Source organism: Botryllus schlosseri, chromosome 6 (assembly GCF_051294905.1).
Source record: "Botryllus schlosseri isolate E-star chromosome 6, Bs_hap1, whole genome shotgun sequence".
Lineage (NCBI taxonomy): Eukaryota > Metazoa > Chordata > Ascidiacea > Stolidobranchia > Styelidae > Botryllus > Botryllus schlosseri.
In genome coordinates this window covers 3,377,523-3,396,041 of record NC_137241.1, presented here as the reverse complement: position 1 = coordinate 3,396,041, position 18,519 = coordinate 3,377,523, and the positions used below count along the sequence as shown (strand labels likewise).

General features: G+C 40.9%; 1 protein-coding gene and 1 long non-coding RNA gene across 2 annotated transcripts in view; one reads left to right on the top strand and one right to left on the bottom strand.

Moving 5' to 3' along the window:
• Positions 1-18,519, bottom strand: part of LOC145440937 (lactadherin-like) — a 175,130-nt gene that overhangs the window by 130,310 nt on the left and 26,301 nt on the right. The gene's annotated exons all lie outside the window — the stretch shown is intronic.
• LOC145441474 (uncharacterized) lies at positions 16,166-17,182 on the top strand. The gene is made up of 2 exons (XR_013915836.1): positions 16,166-16,269; positions 16,327-17,182. It is a non-coding gene; the product is annotated as an uncharacterized LOC145441474 (long non-coding RNA).

The window sequence follows — 18,519 nt, the reverse complement described above, 5'->3', positions numbered from 1 at the left end:
TGAAACAGCAGTGACGTAACGTTAACAGTCTATACTCACAACTTTCCTGCAATTCTATCATTAAAAATTACAGAGGCCAAGCCAAGCAATAGTATTTTATAAATATAAATTTTATTTTTTTGTCATAAATCGATTTCTTAATACATTTTGGGGGCCGCAAGAAGGCTATCTGGGGGCCGCGTATTAAAAATCACTGGTCTAAAGTCAGGACTCTTTGGAAAAGCATGCACTGACTCTTTGGAAAAGCATGCAAACGCATTCAAGTTTGTATAAGGCCTGGTTGCAAAGGCAATCATACAACACTTCTTCAACCACCTGAAGAAAAGATAAAGGATGTTGCTAACAAAACCTTGGATTCAGCAAATGAACTAATTGAAGGCCAAGGCAAAATGTCTGATTCAAAAGAAGCTACCTCCTTCTTCAGTGCTTCCTGCGATGACAATGAATATGATGATGTTGAATGTGTGACTTTGAATGTAGTTTTGGTAAGACTACAGATCGTTGGCACTGACGAGTACGTCGTCACTTTGGCATTAATTGATAATGCAAGCAATTGTTCAAATGTTCATTCATATCTGAAGCACTCATGAAACAGCTTGGTCTCGCTGGACCCGAGCGACACGTAACTTTGCGAACAATCGAACCATCAAAAAATACCATGAAGTCAACCATTGTTCGTGGTTTGGAGATTTCTGACTACGAGAGATCAAAATACGTACCTCTGAAGTCACTGATATCTACAGAGCGAATCGCTCTGGACAACGACCTGCGGCCAACACAAAGTGATGTTCCACAATTTAAAGACATCCCAATCCCAGATCTTTCTGGAGACATCGGTCTGCTAATTGGTAAAAACAATCTCAAAGTTCATAAGCCTCTGGAAACTGTATATGGACCTGAGGATTACTTCACAGTGAAAAGTGTCATCGGATGGATGTGTACATGCCCAAAACAATCCTAACTTTTCAGACCTCACTCCTATTTCATTCAAACCAATCCGAACCCTTTGTGAAGGATGTGTCACGATGAGGTCAATTCCATAGCAAATGAAAAATCTGAACTCTGTAAATGATAAACTATTTATGGAAAAGGTGTCATCGACAATCCTACTTGACTCAAACGGGCACTACCAAATGGAATTACCATTGAAACATCCTGATTTAACGCTGCTCGACAACAAGCATCAAGCAAAACAAAGAATCAATTATTTGCAGAAAAGATTCCAAAAGGATCCAAAGTTCTTTGATAAATACAAAGTTTTCACGTCTGGCATGATCACAAATGGATATGCTGAGAGGGTTCAAAATGATGGGCCAGTTGATTAAACCTGGTACCTGAGCCATCACGGTGTGTATCGCCCTGAAAAGAAGACTATCCGCGTTGTTTTTGATGCCTCTGCGAAATTCAATAACCCGGCGTTAAATGACCTTCTGCTACAAGGGCCAGACCTAACTAACATCCTTGTTGGTGTTTTATCGCGCTTTAGCAGAAATGAAGTTGCGATCCAAGGTGACATTCGATCAATGTTTCACCAGGTTAAGGTTGATGAGTCTAATAGAGACCTGTTACGCTTCCTGTGGTGGAAGGATAATGACCCAAACCAACAACTTGAAACGTACCGCATGACTGTATTTTTATTTGGGACTGTGAGCAGCCCTTGCTGTGCCAACTTTGCTCTACGAACTGTCGCTGAAGACAACAAAAATGCCTATGAGATTGATGTCATAAATGCAGTTCAAAGGAACTTCTATGTCGATCATTTTATTGATTCCTGTGAGGATACTCCTGCTGCAATTCGTCGTGTGGAAGATGTCAGCTCTCTGCGGAGCAAAGGTGGATTTGAAGTCAGCTCTCTGCTGAGCAAAGGTGGATTTGAACTGACAAAATGGGCAAGCAATTGCAGAGAAGCAATACCGGAATCAAACAGAGCCAAAAACCTGACAAATATTGACTTGTTAACTGATGAGCTACCGATGGAGAAGACATTGGGGCTTGCGTGGAATATAGAAGGTGATTCGTGGTGCTTCCGCGTCAAAGAAAAACACAAACCTTGTACCAGAAGAGGAATTCTGAGTATCGTAAACTCAGTGTTTGATCCGCTGGGAATGGCTCAAACTATAGTGCAACCAATGAAGGTATTGATTGATGCTGCACTAATGCAAAAATAACTACCATTGGGATGACCCGTTACCTGAAGAAGCCAGAAATATTTAGTGCGACTGGTTATCTCAACTACAGATGCTGGAAAACTTTACGATTCCAAGATGTTTCAAACCGTCAAAGTTTGGACAGGTGACAAGAATCGAACTTCACCACTTCTCAGATGCCTCTTGAGTTGTGCTATGGTGCAGTATCTTATCTGAGATATGTGAATGATGCAGGTAAGATTCACTGCTCCTTTGTTTGTGGAAAAACAAGATTAGCCCCCATCAAAGGTTCCACCATTCCAAGAATGGAGTTATTACTCAATATCTGCCAGTAATAACAAATATCTGCTAAAAGAACTGGACCTGCCTATTGACGATTCATACTTCTGGACTGACAGCACAACTGTTTTGCGATAACTCACAAACAAAGACAAAGCCTTCCAAACCTTTGTTGCGAACGGAATCAATATGATAAAAGAGTCTTCAGAATTATCGGACTGGAGGTATGTACCTTCAAAACAAAAACCCTACTGATATTTCTTCTCGGGGCCAGAGTGTTTCTGAATTCTTGACTTGCGACGTGTGGAAATTTGGTCCATAATTCTTGTGGAAAGATTCTTCGGAGTGGCCTCAACAACCAACATTTCTAGAGGAGTTGTCTTGTGATGACTGTTATGTTCGTGCATTTTACGTTGGTATCGTTTGTCTCTTATTTGTCTAGGATTAGTAATTGCCGCAAATCATTATTTCCTCGTGTATCGTGCTTTGTATTTATACCCTGTGTTCTGTTGTCTACGGGTCTTTCATTTAACTGCACTCGGGATCGTGTCGCTGCTGTAAAGTTATACTGCTGATAATATACTGATTTCTTATTGCAACCTCGTCGTATTGAGTTATTGTTCAAACAAGATCAAGAACATAACAATTGGTGTCAGAAGTCGGATTCATAGTTATTTCTGCGACGAAGATAAAGCATGGATTCAGGTATATTGAAGCTGCTCGAGAAGCAGCAGGCAATGATGGCGAGCTTACATGAAACAATGGCAAATCAAAATGCACAGCGTAAAGAAGATGGAGCAGCAAAATGCTCGGCACAGAGAAGAGATGGCACAGCAAATGCAGCAGCATGAGCACGCCATATCGCAATTATAGCGCAGAGGTTGAGTCCCGGTGCGTCAACATCCGAAGCTACCGCTCCCAAATTTGATTCGTTTGTAAAATCAAAAGAGAAGTGGGACCAATATCTGCAACGATTCAACCATCACCTAGCAATTTACGGCATTTCCAACATGGAGAAGAAAAGAGCGTGTCTACTCTCATGGGTCGGACCTGAAACGTACTCGCTCCTACGTAATTTGTTTGGTACCGCTGATGTCAGTGCGCTATCCTTCGACGCGTCGACTGAGAAGTTGTCTACACACTTCAAGGACTCAATTCATGTGCAAGCTGCCAGGTACGAATTTTACAATTGCAAAATGCAGCCGGGACAATCGTACGCCGATTGGATCGCTGCTCTACGCGGAATCTCCAAGGATTGCCACTTCACATGCTCGAGAGAAGGCTGTGATCAGAGCTACGTTGATGAGCTAATGCGCGATCTCATCATTAAAGAAACGCCGCACGCGGATGTGAGACGGCATTGTCTAACACAAACCAATCCATCCCTTGACGACGTTCTCAAAGTAGCCGCAACATACGTGAGAACGCTGGAAACTGATAGGGTTATCCAGGGCCAGAGTAGCGACAAAGACACTGCCCTCGTCAACAAAATGCCTGGAAGTTATCAGAAGGGGAAAAAACCTTACAAATGCATCCAAGGCAACTTCCCGGAAAGACTGAAATCCTGCAGCCGCTGTTTCATCGATCACCGAGAAAAGACTGTCAATATCGACATGCAGTATGTCAGAAATGTGGTCGTAAAGGTCATATCAAACCTGTGTGCATCTCTACCAAACCTAGTATCACGCAACAAGTCACATCCGTCAATTTCTGCTCAGTGCCGCTCCTCTCCTTCGACATCGATCAACTATATCGACGCGTAGGAAACCAGCTCTGGATCAACTCCAGCATCAACGGCATTCCGTTGCCGACACAGTGGGACACCGGTGCACCCTCCGCCATGGTGGGATTGACTGGGTACCAAACTTTCGACTCTCCGAAACTCTCAGCATACCATTGCTCTTTCGTAGCGTACGGCGACAAGCCATTGAAAGTGAAAGGTATTTGCACTGTAACCGTGCAGGTGGGTTCTGAAGTTCGAGTTGGCTTAAAATTGGTGGTTCTCAACGAACACCGTGGGCAAAACATTTTTGGTCTCGATTGGAGCGATGCTTTCTCCATGACCGCTAAGGGAACGTCTGCTTTGGATGCAATTTCCTCGCAGATGGTCAAATCGCAATCATGTAATACTATTATAATAGTATATTAACATTTGTGATTCGAACGACAAATTGGTATCTTTTCAGTCCAAATTTCCCTCCCGTTTTCTTCAATGTATTAGGAAGATGCACCAAGACAAAGGTGACAATTCACTTGAAACCTAATGCCAAGCCCGTATTCAACAAGCCACGTCCTTTGCCTTTCGCAAGGCAAATCGCTGTTCAAACTGAATTGGATAGATTAGTCAATCAAGGTATCCTCGAACCAATCAATTACAGTGATTGGGCAGCACCAATTGTTGCCGTCACTAAGTCTACTGTACTGGATCAGTACGTATTTGTGGTGACTTCAAAGCATTGAATCAACAAATTCAGATAGATCAACATCCCCTGCCCTCCTTGGATGAAATCCTTCACAAGTTACAGGGTGGTTGTATTTTCACGAAAATTGATGTTGCCGATGCTTATTTTCAGCTGGAATTAGATGATGATGCGTAGAATTTGTGTGTCATCAACACGCAATTCGGTCTATTCCGTTATCGACGCATGTGTTTCGGAGTCGCATCTAGTCCCGCAAATTTTCAACGCTGTATTGATGCCATGATCGCCGGCTTACCCGGTGTTGCTAGTTTTATCGATGACATAATCGTTACTGGCATTGATGAACGCGATCATTTTCGCAACTTATCGCTACTCTTTAAGCGCCTCACCGAATACGGTTTCACCGTCAACTTCGCTAAGTGTGAATTTTTCAAAAGTGGTATCGAGTATCTTGGTCACATAATTGACAAGGATGGCAAACGCCCGTCTGACAAATCCGTTGAAGCAATCAAACAGTTGCCTAAACCTCAGGATGTTCGCTAACTACAGGCATTCCTGGGCAAAGTCAATTATTATCGCGCGTTTATTACTAATTTCACGAATAAAGCCGCTTCCTTGTACCGTCTTCTTCAAAAAGACGCGAAATTCATTTGGAATACGGACTGTGACGCAGCTTTTCCCATTCGCAAAAACGACGTAATCGACGCTACGCAGTTAGCTCATCATGATGTAAACAAACAGCTCATTTTGTCAACGGATGCTTCCCAATTCGGAATCGGCGCTGTCCTCTCAATCGAGCACAGAGCACAATGGCGAAGAGGGACCGTTCGCGCACGCATCGAAAACGCTTTCCGATTCGCAAAAATCCTACTCTCAACTCGAGAAGGAAGCTCTGTCAATCATTTAAGGAGTCACTAAATTTCGTCAATTCTTGTATGGTAGAAAATTTACGCTCGTAACGGACCACAAACCGCTTGTAGCTATTTTCTCGCCGGACAAGAAAATTCCCGTGATTACAGCGCAACGCTTACAGCGATGGGCACTAACGCTCATGGCTTACCAATACGATATTCGCTATAAACCGACTAATCAGCACGGAAACGCCGCAGGTTTATCTCGCCTACCAAAGGGTCCAGACCCTGAGTTTGACGAACTAGAAACTCGTGAAAACGCGGAAATCGTTCACGCTATTAATATGGCATTCGATGGCTTACCGTTAACTCGCAATGAAATTCACGATTTGACGCTGAAGGACAAAACCATGAAACTAGTAAAATTATCTGTCACTCATGGTAATTGGAATCCAAAGACGCACATTGATGATTTTTCTTGGTTTTCGACTCGCAAACATTCGCTTTCTCTGCGCGAAGACATAGTCATGCTGAATATTGATGGTTTTCAGCGCGTAGTAATTCCGCACTCACTTCGCTCGCGAGCGTTATCATTGTTGCACGAAGGACATTGGGGTATCGCGAAAATGAAGCAGATGGCTCGACGTCACATCGCATGGCCTTCCGTTAATCGCGACATTGAAAATCTCGTGAACAGTTGCGACGCTTGCCGCAAAGTAATGAAAGCGCCTGATCGTCAGTATCGCGAATGGCATAAAACGTGTGAAAGCTTTGAACGAATTCACTTGGATTTCGCAGGTCCAATAAACAATAAAATGTTTCTTGTCATCGTCGATGCGCATTCGAAAGTAATGAATGTCGGATCTACCACAACCTTGTGTGTAGTCGACGCTTTGCGGGAAGTCTTCTCTATTGAAGGATTGCCCGTAACAATTGTCACGGATGGCGGGCCGCAATTCACATCGAATGAATTCGATACGTTTTGCTCTAATTTGGCAATCAGCCATATCGTATCACCGTCTTTTCACCCTGCCTCGAACGGGGAAGCGGAGCGATTCGTCCAGACTTTGAAAGCTGGATTGATAAAAAATTGCGATGGGGGAAAGATCTCAACTTCGCGCTCGAAACACTTCTCGCTACTTACCGATGTGCACCGCACCCGGGCATAGACTGGAAAACGCCTGCCGAGATTTTACATGGTCGGCAGCCGCGCAATTTGTTAAGTTTGTGCTCGCCCTTCGACAAATCGAAATCCGTTACGCCTGGACAATCAGTCACTAATTTCGAGATTGGTTCCACGGTTTACGCTCGCAGTTACCGAAGCGGACCAAAGTGGGTTGCTGGCGTCGTGACGGAAATACTGGGGCGTGTTGTGTACAGAGTTGGATCAATTACATTATTTCAGCTCAATTACAATTACAATTACAATTACTTTCATGAATGTTTCAATTACATTACAATTACAATTACTCCATGCTAAAAATATCAAATTACAATTACAAATACAATTACTCCTTGCATGCTTCAATTACATTACAATTACAATTACAATTGCTGCTGTTGAACATGTAATTGAATAATCATAAATTCAACCGTGCTCCTTGACAACCATAGCGTCGTATTTAACAACAATTCAAGTCTAGTTCAGATTGTGTAGTAATAAATGCGTTTATGTGCGTACATAGTATGCTATGTAAGATGTCATTGTGACGTAATATAAGCGTGTTTTGTATGCTCGGTAATTATGGCTTACGTAATTGGAAATGTAAAATGTTATTTACCTAATTTCCCATGGGTTAGGATTAAGGCTAGGGTGCAGTATGTCGTTGAAAAAGTATTATAATATATGCACGTGTTGGATTTGCGTATATAGTAATTAAAGAAATAATATTATTTTTATCGAGGGACGTAGGAATTAGGATGAGGAGTAAAAACAAAACCGTGCTTTGTCAGATAAGACGTTATAACATCCAATGGTCTGGTTAGTTAGCCATACGAAATAACGATGCAGCATCGTGATCTGAAATCGTATTGTAGATTGCCAACCCACGGATAGATGCACAAGATGTGAGTCACGGATGAATGTACCGACAAACGTACTGCAGAACCGGCTAAAAGCAGCAAACTTTGTAGTCCTAGAGCTGGCGATCCATGCGTCCAAATTTGATGCAGCTGGTCTTTATCGTAAGCTATTGATGTACTAATTCCGAAAATACAAAATAAAATCTCGTCAGGGCAATGTAACTGCTCCAAAATAGCCGTTTAAGGCCGAATGTTCTGAAAAGTGAGAGCGCTGCAGCAGCATGACCACAACAATTACCAATTACGCCCAGCGATTGTTCAGGACAATGCCGATTCCCAGACTTTCACGACTATTTTGGGATGGTACCATTGCCTGGAAATATACTTTTATTGCGGAATCAGTGCGACACTAGCTTTCGATTAGGACCATACATATCAAATTTCGACGCTTGGATCGGCAGCTATGGGACTAATAATTCTGCTGCTTTTAGCCGGCTCAGCAGTTCGCTTTTCGGCGTATTCAATCGTGATTCACGTGTTGCGAATCCATCCGTTGGTTAGTAATCTAAAAATTGTGTACAATGGCAGCCGAGGCATAGCGGTGAAAATAAAAAAACTTCGGGCGCAGTCAAGGGATTCCGCGAATGGATCCACCAAATTCCTTGTCGACATTCAAAGAGAATGCATTATAAGTCAATTATTTTATGTTGTGCTTGTCAGGTCTCAATAGCAATTTAATGTAATTGAAATTGTAATTGAGCAAAATTTTTGTCAAATTACAATTACAATTACAATTACACAAAATAAAAATGCTTCAATTACAATTACATTACAATTACATTGAAAAATGTAATTAATTACATTCAATTACAATTACAAATTACAATTGATCCAACTCTGGTTGTGTATATTATAAAAACGGATCATGGGTATTGGAGTAGGCACAAAAACCAACTCAACCACGCTTGATTTCAACTGGTCATGATACAGCCACACAGGAAGTTGCTCAGCCGCAACAGTCACAAGCTGAGCATTTGAGCAACCATTGGTCAGACATAGGGCACAACGTCCTGCAGCTAGTCCTGCTCGATCGTCGGGTAGACGTTATCCGCTTAGAATTAGGACCCAAACTGATTTCCATCGGCCAACGTAAATCACCTTGTACTTTAAACTAACAGGGGAGGACTGTTATGTTCGTGCATTTTACGTTGATATCGTTTGTCTCTTATTTGTCTAGGATTAGTAATTACCGCCAATCATTATTTCCTCGTGTGTCGTGCTTTGTATTTATACCCTGTGTTCTGTTGTCTACGGGTCTTTCATTTAACTGCACGCTGGATCGTGTCGCTGCGGTAAAGTTATACTGCTGATAATATACTGATTTCCTATTGCAGCCTCGTCGTATTGAGTTCAAACAAGATCAAGAACATAACAATGACCCTGAAATTAAAACGCCAAACAAATTGTGTTTTCTTACAATTACCACTCTAAATTCTGTTCTTGATGAACTCATCTCCAAGATCTCAAGCTGGACTCGACTGAAAAGGGTGCTGGCATGGGTCTTACGCTTCAAAAATATTCTTCTTGCCAAAGCGAGAAACAAACAACCAAATGCAAAGCTGACAAACGAGACATTGACTTTAACTGAAGTTGAAGCTGCTGATAACTGAAGCTGAAGCTGCTGAAGAAATGCTTATAGTGCGGTTTTTTTTTGACCGAAAAAAAATAAAATTTTGACCTAAAAAATTGTACATTTTCTTCATTTCTGGTTGGAACTGACTGTCCTAACAAAGTAGTTTGGCCTGAAAAAACGTTTTTGGCTTAGCACCAGGCAACTTTTTACATGAAAAAGACAACATTTTAACGAAATCTGACCCTATGAAGAATTCCAGTGGTTACAATATGTATTATGGTAGAAATAATTAAAGTATTTTGTAGTACAACGAGAGATACTTTCTTACATTCTTGGGTAGAAAGTGCACGTCCTTGCTAAGAAGCTTGCCAAGGACGTTCAACAGCAGGAGTTGTTGGCTGACAACACTCAAGTTGTGCGTACACTGATGGTGCTGGTGACACATCGTGTTGCTTCATTCTGACAATGTTGTCTACATCACAATTTTTCATCATGCGCTTCTTAATGTAAGAATGATGCAATGCACAAGAAGTCTTTCTTCATTTAGGATATTGCGGTACGTTGACCATAACACCATGTCTACCTATTATTTGTTCTATTTGACCGTTTATGATTCACAATGGGCAGACGATTAGTCGTTTACAACGGTAGGCCTATAAAATAGGCTAAAAGCGGTAAAATATCAAATTATAAGTTCACCGACAGTGCAAAATCTATAATACAAACAAAATGCAGACGTCAAAATTTGTTTGACTTCAAGAAAAATTTTGACAAATTTTGACCTAACGCTACAATTTTGACAAAATTTTGACATGTCAAAAAAAAACGCCCTAGTCATGAGCAAACAAAGCATTTCTCTGAAGAAATAGAAAGACTGACGACTGATCAACAAATCAAAACATCTAGCACGATCTACAAATTGCTACCATTTCCGGATAATGCGACCGTCCGGGTTGGAGGCAGAAATCAAAATGCTCCTATTGGTTACGACTCAAAACATCCGATAATCATCCCAAAAAAGAGTCCAATTGCAGAATTGGTCATTCGAGATGCTCATGTTTCATGTGGCCATAGTGGCCGGGAATATGTTATAGCCCAAGTCAGAGAAAGATTTTGGATTGTCACAATCAATTCCAAAGTACGATCCGTTCTGAAAAATTGTGTCTCATGTAGGAAACGTCAACGAAAACCAGAACAAATGTCTGATCTACCATCTGATAGATTAACTCCGAATGATCCGCCGTTCCACGCAGTTGCGGTTGACTGTTTTGGTCCGTTTTTGGTAAAGCGTGGTAGATCTGAGTTGAAACGATATGGCGTTTTGTTCACTTGCCTAACCACTCGCGCTGTCCATATTGAAATTGCAAATAGTTTGGACACTGATTCTTTCATTATGGCACTGCGTCGCTGTATTGCACGCCGTGGACAAATCAGTTTGATACGGTCAGATAATGGCAGCAACTTCACATCTGGTGAGAAAGAGTTGAGGCAAAACATTTTAACTTGGAATCAAACAAAAATACAAGAGTTTTTGGTGCAAAAACAAATAACTTGGTTATTTCAGACCCCTTGTGCATCCAATCATGGTGGTGTATTTGAAAGACAAATTCGAACAGTGCGAAAGATTTTGGGTGCTTTGTGTGATGAACAAATGTTGTCTGATGAATCTCTATTAACATTGATGTGTGAATGTGAATCAATTATGAATAATCGCCCCATTTCAACTGTGTCTAGTGATCCACATGATTTGACCCCAATAACCCCTAACAGTCTGTTGTTGTTGAAAGATAAACCCATGCTACCACCTGGTGTGTTCAATGTCAAAGATATTTACTCCCGAAAAAGATGGAGGCAAGTCCAGTACTTGGCTGATCTTTTTTGGACAAGGTGGAAGAAACAATACCTTCCACTACTTCAGACTCGCCAAAAATGGAATGAAAAGAAATATCACTATAGGTGATGTTGTGCTTGTGTTGGATCAAAACCTACCTCGTAACATGTGGTTGCTAGGTCGTGTGATTGAAACCCTACCTGACAAGTCTGGGTGGGTGAGAAGCGTGAGAGTCTTTACCAAAACGAATATTTTGAAACGACCCATAAACAAATTGGTGCTTCTCTGTGAAGCTCCCGACTGTTGAGAGCTGAAATCTGTTACAGTTTTTCGTGTATTTTAACCTTTCGTTTCTTTGTGTTGTCATTGTGAATTTGCGGTTGTGTAAAAATTGCCAAACTTGCATAAATTCAAATTTTCAATTTTTAAAGGGCCAGGATGAAGTCGCGATTTCGGACTTCAAGAGCCATAAACATCACGGTTCAATAAACCTTGTATGACCTTTGTGACGTAACTGTTATATAGTTCACTGTCGTTCAGTTTCGCCCTCGTTGCCTGCTTTGTATCAGATGCTAATATTTCGACTATCAATCTTATTCAATCGTATTTATATCGCAATTTTTATAGATCCTAAAATAATTATTATGAATAGTCTGATTCGAAATTTGTAACTGTCCTCAAGGAAACACCGTCAAGTAAGTATATATTGATTTATCCGGTACTAAACAATTTGTGTTAATTCGCTGTGTATTAATGCTTTCAGAAAACCGTTTTTTCGTCTGTGTAAAATAAAATCCAACGAAGCAGGCAGAAACGCGTCATCTTGGGGTGTTGGATAGGACAGTTATATATCCATTGTGTATACGTGGAAGATTCCACCCCTCTTTCGCGGTTACAACATATTCATCTACATATGAAGTTTTATTTTAACGAATCAGGTGATTTCAGTCACACCATTTCGCATACGAATGAATAACAACCTGTATGAGGGAGATCGCGTGCCGCTGTCCCATCGATTCTCGTTAATTGGAGGCACTGATAATACGAATTGCTGAATTGCAAATGAACAAAGAAATATTAGAGATACGATCGACATTTCATACAGACGTTTAATAAACGAGGTCAATAATGTAAAGGATTTGTTTTCCAAGTGATTCTATTCCCAACCAGATGCACTTAAATTCCCCACTATTGGGGTATTCCCCACCGGCTGCAAACAACTGCATTAGAATAATTTTACATCTCTACAATCATTTTGCGACTGCTGATCAAATGCCTATTTTCCCCGCCCATCTGTGGTCACAGTCATTAGCTTCATTAGCCAACATCAAGGTGTACGCTGTCCATTATATCAGAAATAACCAGATTTCATGAAGTTAATATGCATGTTGTAGGCCGGTATATCGTAACGTCACTCCAAGACAAGCTACATATTTTTTAATTACAATGACGGTTATGTCAAATAGATATTGCGTGACGATCATCCTCCCAAAGCGCAGAAAATTATTTCCAAGTTCAACAAATTGACAAAAATATTCATTCATTCTACCTTCTCTGGTCTACGATTTTAAAACTCCCATTGGTTATTTACGTAGTGGAAGCTACGATTAGCGAAATGCAATTGTAACACGACAGCTGTCGAATATCATTTACTTTTATGATATCTAAATTGGAATAATTTACATTAATATTATTTTCATTGATATGCTCGTTGCGAAACTTTGTTGTCTTCAAATAGATGTCGACCGGGATGGATCAATCATGAATCAGAATTTAAGATATAAACATAGACAGTGAGCGATTTTCTGTGGTATGCAATCAATTTGACGAATCGAAAGTAGGATTGTTGTCATGGTTCTGGAAAAACTGTCATAGTATGGCAAAACTATGGAAGTATGGAAAACACGTTCCATACCATACTTGGGGGAAATTTCCATACCATATCATACTTGCACTCTTCCATATTCCATACCGAAATTTCGTTCCATACCATACCATACCAAACCATACCATGCCCTGATTAAATGCTCCCGGTACTCACTTGTAGCTGTTGACGATATATGGTGTTTGTAACTGTCATTTAGGAGTGCAAGTAGTCTAAGAACTTGAGTAAGTGGTGCTCGAAATGTTTGCTATTAAAATGGTAACATTTCAGGCGATACAATATTGTGCAGATTTGTAGTGTGAGGTCATTCACTTTATGACATAAGAAAGGCAGTGGCATCAACGTAATATATTTGAACACTTCCCTGGCATTTGCCTAATCTATTAATTGTAGGAGGATGCGTACTAGCGTTCTGAGCTACATGAGCATTAGTTTGCATCATGATGTGAACGCTATTTTTGGTTTTCAGTTGTTTATTCGACCTGTAGTGCCGTGAAATGAAAAGCACAACATACGGACACAATGAATAAACACTAAATCGCGGTTAGAGTCAACTCGAATTTAAATCCATGCCGGATCAATACCCGAGATGTTAGGTATTAAAACGGTTATCATCCAAACGACACATCATTGCGCATATTTCCATTGGGAGATTTTTTTTACTTTATAACTGTGGTTTTAAACATACGGCCAGCCTACCGATTTCTTCCGGCCCGCTATACAATGGTTATTGTAACTGAAAAATGCTGGTATCATCCAGCACATTTCTATCATAGGGTTACCATACGTCCTCCTTTAGGAGGATCTGCCCTCCTTTTTCAGGTTTTCGAAAATGTCCTCCGAGGACGTCTAAATGTCCTCCTTTTTAAAAGTTTGTCCCCTTTTTCAGAATTTTGGTCAAATGTACCGTCAAATTGGACTGAGATACCGTAAATTAGCACCGAAGTAGCCTGCGCTGCGGCGGGTATTTCGGGAGCTGAGCTGGAAAGTTGACCTTTTTTTCTTTTTTTTTAGTCAACCACCCGTAAACGTGAAGGAGAAAACTGTATGTCGGGAGCTGAGCGAGAAAGTTGACCTTTTTTTTGTCAAAATTTTGAAAAACTGTCCTCTTTTCCCGATTCCAAAATATGGTCACCCTATTCTATCAGGAGTTAAGATTTATAGTAAGAAGCTCTTCCACTCAAACAGTCGAGTCGAATTACGACAGCTCATGTCGAACACGTTCAATTGCTCATATGACACAACAATCTTCAGACCGCTCCCAGGTCATCATCAATAACAAGAATCTTTGACATCGACGCCGAAAGTAGAAAATGCACATACAGTTCAGAGTTTTCCTAAAAAATAAATCGAAGTCCGAAGGGAAGTTATTCACAGAGTAGGGTTAAAACCGCCCAGACGTCAAAAGTCGAGTGTTTAGGTGGCGTTTAGGCAGTGGCGGCTCGTCCTATAGGGCAACTGGGGCATTGCCCCACCTAAAATTCTGTTCAATAACAATTTAACCATTTATAGACGCACAGCAATCAATAGGACCGAGATCACAGCGAAACCCGCGTTCTTCTTGTGCTTTCGCTTGCAAATGCCCATACATAGCGAAGTCTCTGCGAAAATCGAATTCTCTTCTGTGTTTTCGCTTTGTGAATGCCTAGCCGGGGCTTGCCCCGGTAGCGCTCATAACAAGCTTTCACTATCTATTCTCTCAAAGCCGCGCACAATAAAGAAACGGTGATTTACTCTCTCCTATTCGTAAAATGGCCGAGCAACCGGGGCAAATATGCCTGGTCGCCCCTAAGGTGTGATGTAACAATCGTATCTATATCTGAACTCGGTTACCGTAATATGCGTTGAGTCGACCTTTGCTGGTATAGGTCGATTTTGACGGTGTTTCGCACCATAATAATTCTTGAAACTTGGTATGATATGTCGTGAAGGTAGTATTTAACACTGCTCCAAGTTTCAGGCTTGCTACTTAAAGATAAGGGTAGTAATTCCGTTTCCGAAGTTTAGTGTGTGCTGATCTATCATGTACATGGTACAGCAAACAGATTTTACTCGAAAGCCGGTATTGGTCTCCATTGATTTTGACGATGTTCTATACCGAGATCGGTCATGACATTTGGCACGGTAAGTGTTAGTATCGACCGCTGTAACAAGTTTTAAGTTTGTCACTGAACTATCTGAGTGGTAATTTCGTTTCCAAAGTCGAGTAAGAGCTGACTCTTCATTTATCGCTAACAAATTTCCGCAAAAGCCGTTATTGGTCTCCATTGATTTTAACGATGTTCCATACCTAGATGCTAGATCTGTCATGAGCTTTTGCACGGTATGTCTTGATTTTAGTATCGAACGCGGTGCCAAGTCTTAAAGTTGACACTGAATGATTGAGGCAGTTATTTCGTTTTCGAGGTCGAGTATGGTGGAGATGAGCGCTGATCTGATACTTTACCTACCTACGTCATTGCGAATCTCACGCAAAAGCCGGTGTCGGTCTGTGCTAATCTATATTCTGCGTTCCATAACGAGATCGGTGATGATATTTCCAATGGTATATCCCGATGATCGCATGAAACAGCTAACCAAGATTCTCGGTTTGCATTCAAATATTCACATAATTTTATGTTCGCCAATGCCCATTTCACTGTGAAATTGTGGCCTTCAAACCATTTGCCTACAATCCCCTGTCAAATGCGATAGCTATTTCATTTTCGATGTCGGCTAACAGCTGATCATTCGATCAGCCTATTCCTCGATCTATTTTACTCAAAGTTCGGTGTTCGTCTGTTTGTATTGATTTTGACAGTGTACCATACCGGAATGGGTTATGAGATTGCGTATGCTACTTCTCGATGATTTCTTGTAACAGTATACAAAGTTTACGGCTTTTATTCATGTATTTATTGATTAATATATTTTCCAACGGCGATTTCGCAGCAGACTTATAGACAGTAAACCGTATGTGTTGTGTCACAGTCTCCAGTTTCAAGGCCAAAATGTCCTATGCACTGGCGTAGCAGCATGTGCTGCCGCCCCTGGCTCTCGCTTAAAATGCCGCCCCCTAAGTAGACAGCAGCTAATATCAATATAGATCAGTGGTCGGGAACAGAGATGGCCACAGTCCGGTTCAGGAGCCGGAGCCGGAGCAGGATTTCATTGAATTTTTACCTGGCCGGACTGGATCCGGATTTTGAATTTGCGGTGATGGTCGGATTTTAGCCGGATTTTTTGCTGCAATATGATTAATTAGCATTGTTATGGCAGGATTTTTTCGGATTCCAAGCTGGACCTTCAACAGCCGGACTCCGAATCTCACATTGCCAGCCGGATCCGGATAGATTCGGATCCCGAAATTTGGGAATCCGCCCATCTCTGGTCGGGAACCTTTTTCGTCCGAAGAGCCATATTGACCGTATATTTTCCACTTTACCTCCAAAAGAGCCATACATGTCTGTCAACTACTACGTCACTATTGAAAAATAGTGACGTCATGATAGCGCAAATTCGACATCACCACATGAGACTCGTCGTTGCACCGTATTTTCTCAGTACAAGCTCACACTAATCATGCTGGTTTCCCTATTTGAATAATGAGTTTTCAAAACTTGAGCTAAATATATTTTTGCAAGTAATATATTTTAATTGTATTGCACTGAGAGGCACATGATATTTTTCGAAGCTTAAGACAAGACGAATAACATTTAGATTTCCAACAGACGTAGACAACAATAAAAGTATCTATCTACTTTTAACACGCCTTTTACAGTTTATGCGTATTTTGGTGTTGCATGGTATTCCTAATGGCTTTTTAGTATGGTTGATATGATTGTTCAGTTTAAGCCTCGAACAAAATTTCAGACTTTCGTCAGTTATACGGGATCGAAAGTTCGTATTGATGCTATTCTTAAATGCGAGGACCCACGATGACAGACGTATGTCGAGCCAAACATGGTCACTAAACATTATTATTATAAATACCAATTTGCGATGCGTCAATGACGTGGGGTTAGGGGAGGCAAGGAAGGCAGTGCCTTACGTGTCTACTAGATTTAGAACATTTTTTACTACCAAAATCAGGCAACTTGCCTATTTATTGTTAAAAATAAAGTTCGAAACAGCGCTTAAGGCATTTGTGATAGCACAATTCATCGTAAACATTAGGGATGGTGTGAACGCAAGGTTCACGTTCGCGTTCTGTGTGTGAACCTCAGAAATTTAGAGGTTCACGTTCACAAACGAACCTTGGTAGGTTCTGCACTGAGAACCTTTTTCATATATTGCAATTTTCCACGTTATCGGTTAAAATTTTTGGTTAAAAATCATTTCATTTCAACTGAGGGCCACTCTATGCATGGCACTGACAGCATAAAAAATCAACACTAAACGAGCATGCAACATTTACAATCTCAAAAATCTTAGTTGATTTTTTACAAAAGTTTGCTCGAAACATCCAGTCTTCCGTTTTTAAATATTTAGTGACTCTCTACTGTGAGGTTGACCCGCAATCACACAATATCAAGAGCGAAATACGCTACATGTAGGTAGGCCTATAGTCAGCGAATGATGCTTATTCACTCCTGTATAACTTGTTATTGGGATGATATAGGTAACAAGTATAGAAACCCTTTTTACATTCTATTCAAACATATTCCGGTCTGGCCTATAGATCGTTTAAGGCGTAAGCTTATATTCCCTTGCAAGTCTTCGTCGAAATTGTTGGCAAAGCGACGGAAGATATTGATTTTATGGGATAATTATATCATTTAATTGCTCCAGTTGATATATTTGATACTTCTGCATTGTGGCATAATGAGGCCCGAGTCGTCACTAGATATCGTAATGTACATTAATATATCACTTCACTGAAATGCAGGGTTAGAATTACCAATATGACGTCACGTGACGTCATGAGGTTCACGTTCGTGTTCACAGAGAACCTTTCAAAAAGGTTCGCGTTCACACGAACCTGAACCTTTCAGAGGTTCACGCCATCCCTAGTAAACATCATAAATGTATAATAACTGATATTATTCGAATGCAATTGTCGCACTGATTCTGATTAGGCTTTTTAATTCTCAAAGTATTCGACGATAACATTTGCGCAACACGCCTACATTCAGCGACTACAAAGCTACGTTATCAATCAAGAAGGTGGTGGATATCTATGGCGTTGTCTGTAATTTGAATTTGTGATTGTGAATGTCACTTCTACGGCAGTTTATTGCTCTCAGGAGATCAGAAAGACAATGTAAATTTAAAAACTGTATTGTGATACAGTTGCAACCATGTCTCCTAATCTTTTTGATCAATGAATGCATCGTGCAATTCAAGATTTCGTACCGGGTAGGCGGACACGTCGAATTTGCGAGTGATATTGGTCGCCGGCGCGATGCAACTTAAATTCGAGGCTTTTGAAAAGGGGGTCCGAGCCCCTAACGCTGAAGACGTCACTATATT